We start from the raw sequence: 11,269 nt of genomic DNA on the forward strand, positions 1-11,269 counted from the left end.
CCTTTCTGCAACTTTCCATCCCTGCTTGAACACCTCTCCTCCTCCTTTATCACCTAAGAAGCAATCTAGACTTTCCATGCGGGCACCCACCCCACAGGCTTCCTGCGTCAACGTTCCTGAACACTCTCTCTCTCTCTCTCTGCTTTCCCGCACGCTCTCCCCCGCCAAGGCTCAGTCTCCGTTCTGCTGACTGCTGGCTCTGTCTCCTACGTGATGGGCGTGTGCACCACGGCAGAAGAGAACAGAGAGGCGCCCTGCCCACCGCATGCCAGGCTTAGCCAGGTCTCCCCACCTCCGAGGCAGCTGTGAAGCAGGGGCCACCCAGGCGTGGGGAAAGGGCTGCAGCGTGAGGCGCGCGTTGCCAGGCTGCAGGGGCCGCGCCTCCTGATTGGACCGGGCGCCAGCGCAACAGCCAGGCGGCTGCTGATTGGCTGAGTGGAGTCAGGCGCTGTGGGCCGATGAACGAAAATAACCCCGTGGCCGGGTGTGTGACCGGCAGTAACCCCGGCGGAGGGGCGGAGCGGACCGCCTTCTCCTGTTGCTGGCGTCCGCGCCGCGGGCCCTGGCGGGGCGGGAGGAGGTGGGGGCTGGGCACGAGCTCCTGGTGGGCACCCGAGGCCTCCAGCAGGGCTGCTTCCTGTCCCTGGGGTGGCTGTGTAGGAGTTTAATGGGGTCCGGTGAGGACCGAGGTGTTGGAGGGCGCCGGCGCGGTGGTTTATGGGGTCGCAGGAATGGCCGCGGTGGGTGTGCCCTAGTGACCCCACGGAGGCGGCAGCCTGCCCTCCCGCTCCTGCTCACACTGCCCTGTTCTGGAGAAGGCGAGGCTGGAGGCTGTGGCTGTGAGAGTCCTGCCCCTAGAGGCCAGCTTCTCTCTCTGCCCGGGGACAAGTGTCTGTGGGGACAGGCTCTCCTGGAAGGAGGGGGAGGAAAGGGACGGACGTGCACACGTGAAGAATGGAGGGTGGCGCTGGGACATTGCTGGCGGGAAGGTAAAATGGCTCAGCCTCTGTGGAAACGCTTGGTGAGCGCACAAAAAGGGAAAGGTAGACTGACCATGTGACCAACAGCTCCGACCTGGTTATGTTCCCGATGAATTGAAAGCAGGTGAAGTCAAGTATTTGACGCAGAGGTGCATGGCTGTCTGTTCACACTTGCCAGAATGTGGAAAACACAGTAGAGGAAATGATAAACCACCTGGGGTGTACACAAACAATGGGATATTAATGAGCAAAAAGTAAATGATTTATGCTACAGTGTGAATAAGTGCCCAAAATATGCTTAGAGAAGGAACCCCCCCATAAAGTCACACATGGTACAGTTCCAATTATGTGAACCATCGCAAGTAGACAAATCCTAGAGGTGGAAAAGCACATTTATGTGGAGGTGGAAGGGGTAAGGAACCAGGTGAATTTGTGGTTTGGAAGAACATGAGTATTCATTGTGGAATTGGAATGGAGCTTTTTGGGGGTGATGAAAATGTTTTGAAACTGGATTTTGTGGTTGCACAATATTGTGAATGTACTAAATGCCACAGAATTGCTCAATTTAATAATGATTACTTTTATGTTGCAAAATTCATTATGTGTGTGTGTGTCTGTCTGAAATCAAATAAAAGGGAGCAATTCTGCCCTTCAGAATTCTCTAAGAAAGGAGTAAGAATAGAGCCATGAACCATCTTGGGTCCTGTGGCTGCCTTTCAAGTTCATTTTCTTCACTTCCTCTCCTTGTTCTCAAATTCTTTTACAGCCTGGCCCTGCTACTCACTGCTCTGTGGTAAATGACTAAATGCAAACGGCCCCCTTGGTTCCTCTCAGAAGGTCAGCATCTGTCCTAAATCACTGTGAGTCAACATAGCACATAGAGTCCCTTTGTTTTTTGGTTTTTTGTTTGTTTTGTTTTGGTGATGGATATTGAACCCTGGACTACACTGTCAGAGCACTGTCACTTTGTGAGTGCTCTGTGGCCTGGGTGTAGAACCCTGGGGAGACAGTCAGGAGACCTGAGTATTCCATCTGTGTGGGAGGAGGGAGAGAGGGAGGTACTCTTTTTGCCTCTAGTAACTTCAGGGTAGATTCTCAGCTCCCTGCAGCCAATGATTATTGCCTGACATGTTTATTTGCCCGAGAGTCAGTGTACAGATCAGCTCTTAGTCTGTGCCATAGAAATTTAACTATGCTCATAAAATAGTACTCCCACTTCCTGTGACATTTTCCAGTTTCTATCACAGACAGAACTTAAAACACATGAGATTTCATCCAGTATTGACTGTTTTGGTACAGGGAAGCATTTCTAAAAGAGGAAAATGCCCTTGAGGACCCCAGAACTTTAGAGAAGGGCAGACTATGGATGGCAATATGGAAAGGAAATATCAAATATTTATATGGTTTGAGAGTAGGGTTTAAAAATCAGATGTGGTTGAATGTTAAGATAAGTAATGGGTGCAGTGAATTGGGTAGTTGCAGAACAAAGAAAGCTTGTGTAGTGTGACTGCATGGGTTCAGCTCCCTGCTATTGCCAGCAGGGAGGAGGGCCACACCAGCAGGCTTTGCCTCTGAGTATAACTGGGTTTCACTGACCAGTACTTGAGTATAAGGGAGATTCTGGCATGGCTCCTTTGTCCTGTACTTCACATCTGGGATAGCCAGCAGGTAAGTCCATAGTTCTATAGCCACACAGCAACACCACTAAACACTCTCTTACTGCTTCTTTCCAGGGAAACTCATGAGTGAAATCTGGGCAATAACTGCACCTGGTGCTGATACAATGAGATGATACAGAGATGAACTACCAATTGTGGTAAAAACAATAAAATACATTGCATTTTTTCTCATATAACTTTAAAAATAAAGACCTAATTCATATACCAGAAAAATCATCATTTTAAAGTGTATTTTTAGCCATACTCTGTATATTCAGACTCATGCAGCCATCATCACAACTATTGAACATTTTTATTGCTCCTTACAAGACAGTACAGTGATAGTTAATCTTGATTGTTAACTTGATTGGGTTGAGACACATATGAGTCTACTAAAGCACACTTCTGGGCGTGTCTCCGAGGGCATGACCAGAGATGATTGCCATGTGGGACAGCAACTGAGGGGGAAGAACTGACTTGAATGTGGATGGCACCATCCAATAGGCTGGGGGCTTGGATGGAACAAAAGTGGAAGGATGAAGCCTGCCTTCCTGTGAAAGCTTATCAGATTCTCTCTCTCTAAATATATGTATATATATATATATATATATATATATATATATATATATATATATATATAAAAATGTATGTTTTCCTATTGGTTCTGTTCCTCTAGAGAACCCTAACAAACACAGAAAATTGGTACTGAGGAGAAGTGGGGTCATCACATTAACTGTATCTGACTTTGTGCTTTAGCTTTGAAATTAGTTTGTGGGAGGAATTTAGAAATGTTTAGAGAAGCATGCTAGAAAAGATTAGAATGCTGTAAATGTATCTTAGTTGATGATTCTTCTATGAGCTCAGAATACCACCATGTTGATGCTACTTTGGACAGTAAAGACTGTGCTTATGAGGTTTCAGATAGAAATGAGAACTCTAGGGAATAGGATAAGAGGCCTATTCTGGCAAGGAATTTGTGTACATTTTGTCTATGCCCTGAGACTAATGGACTAATTGATCTGCTGAAGGAAGTTTCAAGGCAGCACAACATTCAGGTAGTGAAATAAGAATTGCTGGCTACTTTGAGCCGGTCTTATGATGAGAAATTGGAGCAAAAAGCAGACCAGAAGAATTTGAAAAACTTGCAGTTTAGCCAGAAAAGTAGCATATGAAAAGCTGGGGATAGGAATATATATGGCTGATGAAGAGATCAACACCATTAAAAAGAAGCCAAGTACTTTGCATTGGTGATGATAGGAGAGATGCCTTGAGGGCATCTCAGGAACTGGCCAGCTCCCACTCATCACAGGCACAAGGGTGTTAAGATGTAAACTCATTTGAAAGACTTTGCTTTAAGAAGAGGGCTCCAGAGTACCCTGCTGGCACAGGACTGCAAAGGAGAGTATCCCTGTGTTTAGACATCCAGGTACTCAGAGACTGCTATAGCCCTGGTCCAAGGGGACCTGGGTACTGCTTAAGCTGGCAGCAGATCTTGGGGTTACCTATATGATGCTGCTTTTTGCAGGCAAGAGTTGCAGGGTTATGTAGGCTTCTACTCATATTTCAGAGGAAGGCCCAGGAGGCCAGGCAGTGTGTGGTTGGGTTTGAGTTCCTTCAGGCAGCTGCTGAGAGGGCAACATTTGAAGCTGAAGTTACAGTGGAGCTCTAGGAAGTTGGAGATGCCAGGCACATGGAATATCTGCCAAGGAAGACTGCAGGCAGTGGGCAGAGCCAGCCTAGGAGAGAGGCCATGTAGACTTCAGCTGATAGGCCATAGGGGTGGGCTGTCAAAGCCCTTTGGATCGCACATCATGCATCACTTTTGCCATGGTTGCTGGATATGGAGATACAGCAACCATGTTTTCTCTGCTGGGCTTTGGTCTTGCTTTGGTCCAATCCTTTCTTGCTGTCTGTTCCTTTCTTTTGGGATGGGAATGTTTACACTGTGTCAGTATATGTTAGAAGTATTTAAGTCAAAAAATTTTTATAGGGAAGGTCACAGCTAACAGTTTGCCTCAAGTCTCAGAAGAAACTGGACTTTTGAGCAATGTTGGAATTGTTGAGACTTTGGGGACTCTTTGATATGGACTGAATACATTTTGCATTATGAAATGGATATGAGCCTTTTGGGGACCAGGTGCAGAATGTTATGGTTTGGATATGAAGTGTCCCCCCAAAAGACACATGTATTAGAGGCTTGACACCTCGCTAGTGGCTCTATTGAGAGGTGATTGGATTGCGAGGGTGCTAACTTCATCAATGAATTCATCCATTGATGAGTTTATAGCCAAATGGGGTATTAGGAAGTGGGTCTTGGTTGCAGGAAGTAAGTCACTGTGTGTGTGTCTTTGAAGGGTATTCCTTGTCCTCTGCCCTTCCCCCTCATTTTTCCTTCCCATCCATCATGAGCAAGCTCTGCTCTACCACAGACTCTCTACCATGATGTTCTGTGTCAACAAAAACCCACAGCAATGAGACCAAGCAACCATGGACTGAAACCGTGAACCAAACTAAATCTTTCCTCCTTTAAGTTATTTATATCAGGTGTTTTGTCACAAAGATGGAATAATTAACTGAGGTAAATACAGAGCAGTGATGCTCTATTCTCTCCTTCGATCTTTGGCAATTTCCAGTCTGCTTTCTGACTCTGGATTTGCCTATTCTGGACATTTCATATAAGTGGAATCATACAGTATAGGATCTTTTTGTGTCTGACTTCTTGGCCTCAGAATACTATTATCATGCATGAGTACTTCATTCATTTATGACAGAATATTATTCTGTTGTCTGAATATACCACATTGTTGTTCATTCGTCTGTTGATGGACATTGGTATCACTACTTTGGGCTGTTGCATAATGCAGGTATTAATATTCATGTTCAAGTTTTTGTGTGGACAGTATGTTTTGAGTTCTGTTGGGCACATACTTAGGAGTAGAATTGCTGGGTCATACAGTACCTGTATGTTTTTGTTTAAAAAGATACAGCACCTAGTATTCCCAGATGGTCTCTCATCCAAATACTAACCAGGCCCTACCCTGCTTAGCTTCTGAGATCAGACGAGATCAGAACATTCAAGGTGGTATGGCCTTAGATTCCTGTATGTTATTTAACCTTTTGAGGAATGGCCAGTGTGTTACCCAAAGCAGGTGTATCATTTTACATTCCCATCAGCAATATATTAAGGTTCCAACCTCCTCAGCAACACTGGTTATATATTTTTTAAACTACAGACATCCTAGTGGGTATGGAGTAGTATCTTATGTAATTCTGATTGGTATTTCCTTCTGATTGCTACTAATGTTGATCATCTTTTCATGTGCTTATTTGTTGTCATTTGGGTATCTTTTAAGATATGTGTATTCATATATTTTTCTATTTTATTTATTTTTGAGTTTTGTTTTTTTGAGACAAGTTCTCATTATGTAGCCTAGACTACACCTTCCTCTCCAAAAAGGGTTAGAACTCAGGGCTGATCTAGGAGACTCTCCATTCTAGTTCTTGGAATTTATTTACAGCATGGCCCCTAAAGCCAATCTTCTCTCCTGTCAACTGTAGAAACCTATGTAGGCTGCTGCCTCAAGGCTTATGGATACATTGACCTCTCTATACTTGCTGAAGAAAGAAAGAAAAAAAAATCACAAGAAGAAATTGAACATACTGATAAAGTACAAAATGAAATAACTTAATGAATAGCCAGTGAGATTTTGAAAGTAGAACAGACATAAAACAAACTCAACCAAATTATTTTTCCAGAATAGGTCAAAATTGATTGCTAAAATCTGAAATTTTGGTGTAACCACATTTGTCAATCACCCACAACTGTCTCCATGTTTGGGGAGGAAGATGAAGAAGTGCTGTATTATTTGACCAGAGTCAAAGTGATAGAATTTGAAGATACAAAGTCAAGGTACAGAATATATATATATATATATATGTATTTTTATTGGTGGCACTGGGGTTTGAACTCAGGGCCTACACCTTAAGCCACTCCACCAGCCCTTTTTTGTGATGTTTTTTTTTGAGATAAGGTCTCTGGAACTATTTGCTGGGGCTGGCTTCCAACTATGGTCCTCCTTATCTGTGCCTCCTGAGTAGCTAGGATTAGAGGCATGAGCCACCGGTACCCCGGCAGAACTGATTTTTATTTTTATGAAAATCCTTATTTTGAAAATAAAGTTCTCTCCAGAGAATTTTATCTGAATGAGAATAGTAATCCATCTTCAGAGACCACTGAAATCAAATGGAAATTTGTAAAGGATTTAATGAAACACCCAGGTCAAACAGAATAAAGCCAGCAGGAAGAGGCAGCATGAAGAACCAGAGAACTTCTTTAAGTGGTTTACTGATCATTCTAGGCAGATGCAGATGAATCAGGAGATGTCATCAAAGATGATATTTGGCCAAATCCATTGCCTTACTATTTGGTTCCTGGTATGGATGATGAGGGAGGAGGAGGAGAAGAAGATGATGAAGAAGGATTGGAGATACTAATGAAGAAGGGAATGAGGATGAAGGTGAAGATGAAGTTGATAATGAAGGGGAAGAAGGAAAGGAGAATGAAGGAAATGACTAATAGAACCCTTTGGGTTCTAACCATCGGTAAATTTTTTTTTCTCCACTCCTTGGGAGTAAGTTGCAATCTTTTTCTTCCCTCTTGTGCTCAGTCACCCTATTCTTGAGGGTGACTGAGCACATCTTTTCCACATCTTTTTGTTCTAAATTCATTTTTATTCCTTCCTGTCTCAACAAAAACTGTAATCAATACCACTATTGTGCTGTGAGGTGAAAAAGAAACTTTCTCCCTTTGTTCTGCTAGAAGCTGGAGATGCTAAGTCCTTATATAGTAGTACATAGAGTTCTAGCTTTTTCCCTCCTTTCTATGTATGTTGGGCTCAAGATTATACTGTATCTCTGTGTGAGACTGTGGACAATTAGCATTTACCAACATGTCTACTTTTTCTTATTTATAAAAATTGAAGAAGGGTTGGGGGTGTGGCTTAAGTGGTAGAGCACCTGCCTAGCAAACATAAGACCCTAAGTTCAGACCCTAGTACTGCCAGAAAAAAATGCACAAAACAACAACCCTCCCCCATCTCCTTCCCCCCATAAAAAAGAAAGTAAAAAGGGCTGGAGCTGTAGCTCAGTGGTAGAATGCTTGCTTAGCATACACAAAGCCCTTGGGTTCAATCTCCAGCATTGCAAAACTAAATCAGTAAATAAAATAAGAAAAACCTTTTAAAAATGGGGTTACAGAAGGTCATCAAAGGATCAGTTTGATGTGTAGGTGGGTGAAATGAACATTCTGACATGGCTTCTCTTTGGCATGTTTAATTGTGATGCTTAATGAACAGTTTTGCAGTTAAAGAAAACACTTTTTTGGCAACTCAGCTGTAACTAAGTTTCTTTCTCTTTTTTTTCATTGTTATTAACATATATTCATTGCACAGTGGGGATATGTTGTGACAATTCTGAACAGCCTTACATTGTGCATTGGAAGAAAACACTTTTAAAATAAATTTATTTTCTTACGAAAAATAAAACAAAACAGGGAAAGGGGGCTAGGGTTGAAGTCACCTTCAACTTAAGTCATTAATGTCTGGCGAAGTTTCATACATAAACTTTGGTTTGGAGTATTCATAATTAATGAGTTCTACTTTAGAATGACCCTGGGAGAGTCATGCTTGTCAAAGATGAAGGGCAACCTTAGGTCAGAAAGTAGGATCAACTGGCAGAGCTGGTTTTGGGAGCTTTTAAAAGCTTATTGTTGGTCAAGGAAGCTCCTTCTGGAATATGAAACTTCTATAACTGTAAAGACTGTCTTATTCTTTTCCATGTGACAATTCTCAGATCAAGGAGAAAAGGTGAAAGTTTAAAAACAAAAAAAAGCAAAACAAAAATCATCTTTTCTACCTTGTGATCATGAAGCCCTCTGTACTTCAGAAACTTACAAACCCTCCTCTGATCCTTTCTTCCTGCTGTTGTGCATCAGCATTTTCTGGAAGCCACTTGTTCTCTGGAGGTAGGACATTCCAGGGACAGGAATGAGCTGGGCTGTCCAGCCTGGGCTACAAGGTAAAGAATAGCTTTCCCAGGCAGGCCTCCTGCTGCTGCTCTCAACTTCTTCCAGGATCTCTGATTTGAGATCTGACACTACCCCACGTCAAGTGGGATTTTAAAATATGTATAGTATGTGTTTGATTTAATGCCAGCAGACTCTGGTTTCCTGCTGCCAGAGTTTAACCTATGGTTACCTTTAGGAAGGGTAGATATGATTCAATCCTTGATGCTTTACTTCTGTTTTGCTTTTAATAGTTCAGGACATAGCTACGGTGGTAGGCCATAGAGACAGGTCACAGCCAAAAAAGCTCACAGAATCAATGCAGGCAGATTCACTTCACTTCTATTAGGAACAAACACAATCTTAGATCAGTACAACTAGCCTCAATGTGAATATAAAAGAATTTATTTCAAAATTAACTGTTAGGCTTTAAATAACTACTGTTGCACATCAAAAAAGAAAAGTCTCACGCAAGGAAGAAAAAAGTGTACGTTTTCATGGTAATGGGTATGCATTCTTAAGTTTTGTCTGTATAGTTACCCACCATTGATTGAATGCATTCATATATCTTCTCAAGGGAACCATTTTAACTAATGATGCTATCTGGGATATATGGACGTATCAAGTTCAGAATTCTAGGAAAAAAACTTTCACTTTAAAAGATATAGCTCTCTTTCTCTTTCTTACGAGTTTCGGTAAGTAGACCAGTGTGTCTTGGAACTTGGTAATGAAGTCCAGGCTGGCCTTGAATGCCTGATCCTTCAGTCTCAACCTCTGGAGTGCTGGGATTACATGCATGTGCCACCATGCCCAACTATAATAATCTTTTACTGTAAAAAAATCATAATAAATATATTCACATTTCTTCTACCCTCTATCAAATATGTGCACTTTGTGAAAGTAACTCTTAAGAAAAGTTTCCAAAATGATACCCAGAGAGCATCCAGAAAATTCTCTGGAACTAATAATCCTCCAACAAGGCTCATGTTCATACTAGCCACATCTGTAGGCTCTTAGGGAGCTAAGGGGTGCTACAGAAGGAGTGAGGGCAGGATCACATACAACACTGATTAGGAAAGAGGTAAGAGACCCCAAATAAACTGTCATCAGTCTATAAGACAAGGACTGTTAGAAATTCATGCTTGAGCTAGGCATAATAGTGCATGCCTATAATCCCAGCACTAAGGAGACTGAGGCCAGCCTGAGCTATATGAGCTAGTTCTAGGCCACTTTGGGCTACATTGTAAGAGCCTGTCTCAAAAGAAAAGGAAAAGAAATTCACCCTTGATAGGACCAGAGTTTCTCATTAGCGTGTCACTCTAATTAAGCTTTAGGATTTTGAAAGTAACGTCTTATACTGAGATAGTATGCCCTACCTACATACCATACACCAATGATGTATCTGTTCATTCTTGTGTAGGTACATGGCATAGATCAGTTCCAGTGAACAGGATTAAAAGAGAAAGTTGATTACATTCTTTATATTTTATAAAGCACCTATCTGGGCTGGGGATGTGGCTCAAACAGTAGTGCACCTACCTAGCAAGTGAGAAGTTCTGAGATCAAACCCCAGAACTGCCAAAAGATTTAAATAAAGCAGACATCTGATGACCTGAGGAATAGAAACCACTCAAGACATTTCCAAAGAGTATGCACATATGTCATCAGGTCTAATTTACTGATCTTCCATGAGATTCTTTCCTACGAGAAAAGAGAAGGCTGCCTTAGTATAGGCTGCTCCTTATAGCCTCTATTCAGTTAACACAGGAAGAAAGGCCTTGCTTCCTCCTTCATTTCAGACCCAAGAGTTGACAGAACATTTGGTATTGTACATGACCAATACTAATAGAGCAGAGCTAAGCTTCTGCATTGATGACTGACTGAAACACAGGGACAGGAGAGGTCCGTGGTCTTCAAAACACCTTCAGTATTTTTCCATACTAGTCTCCTATTGTCTGCCCTAGTCTGTGTGGCAGAGGATGCCAGTTCATTTGCTGCAATGAAACTCTTTCATCTAAGGTTGTGGCATGTCAGATCCATGTCTCAGGCAAAGCTTTGCAGCAGGCCCTGGCTCCAGGGATCAAGACATCCTTTCAATATGAGGCACTTGGGAACTTGGCCTTGCTCTGTGTGCTTCCCAGAGGACTAGGTTTCATTTTCCTCCTCCTAAATGCATTGCACTGTCAGCTGGAGCAGCCTTTCTGAACACCCGGAGCTCTCAGCATGCTCCCTGTTCTGACCCACACAGAGGAGACTAACAGCAAATTCTTTTGCTCTGTGGTTAGCCCAGTGGCACAACATCAGCATTCTTTCATTTATTTATTTATTTATTTATTTTTGGTTTTTCAAGACAGGGTCTTATTTTGTAGTTCAGGTTGGCCTGGATTCTCTATCTAGCCCAGAATATCCTTGAACTCTTTATCCTTCTGCCTCAGTCTCCCGAGTTCTGGGATTACAGGCATGTGCAACCATAGCATGCTAATGATATGAGCACTTGCATTGACCATGACTTATGAGACACAGACCCTCTCTGGGCTGGCAATGTTTCTGGGAGTCATCAGTGTGGCAGG

General features: G+C 42.6%; 1 long non-coding RNA gene and 2 pseudogenes across 2 annotated transcripts; 2 read left to right on the forward strand and 1 right to left on the reverse strand.

Moving 5' to 3' along the window:
* The first annotated feature begins 557 nt into the window (after positions 1-557).
* LOC141424616 (uncharacterized) lies at positions 558-2,849 on the forward strand. 2 transcript variants are annotated; one of them, XR_012449490.1, is made up of 3 exons: positions 558-989; positions 1,747-1,840; positions 2,714-2,849. It is a non-coding gene; the product is annotated as an uncharacterized lncRNA (long non-coding RNA). The 2 variants fall into 2 exon arrangements; XR_012449491.1 differs by having other exon boundaries at positions 1,747-1,817; positions 2,714-2,770.
* A 2,048-nt stretch (positions 2,850-4,897) lies between these two features.
* On the forward strand, positions 4,898-7,214 carry LOC109698142 (protein SET-like; annotated as a pseudogene).
* On the reverse strand, positions 5,617-5,734 carry LOC141425061 (5S ribosomal RNA; annotated as a pseudogene).
* Positions 7,215-11,269: the final 4,055 nt, after the last annotated feature.

Source organism: Castor canadensis, chromosome 7 (genome assembly GCF_047511655.1).
Source record: "Castor canadensis chromosome 7, mCasCan1.hap1v2, whole genome shotgun sequence".
Taxonomy (NCBI): domain Eukaryota; kingdom Metazoa; phylum Chordata; class Mammalia; order Rodentia; family Castoridae; genus Castor; species Castor canadensis.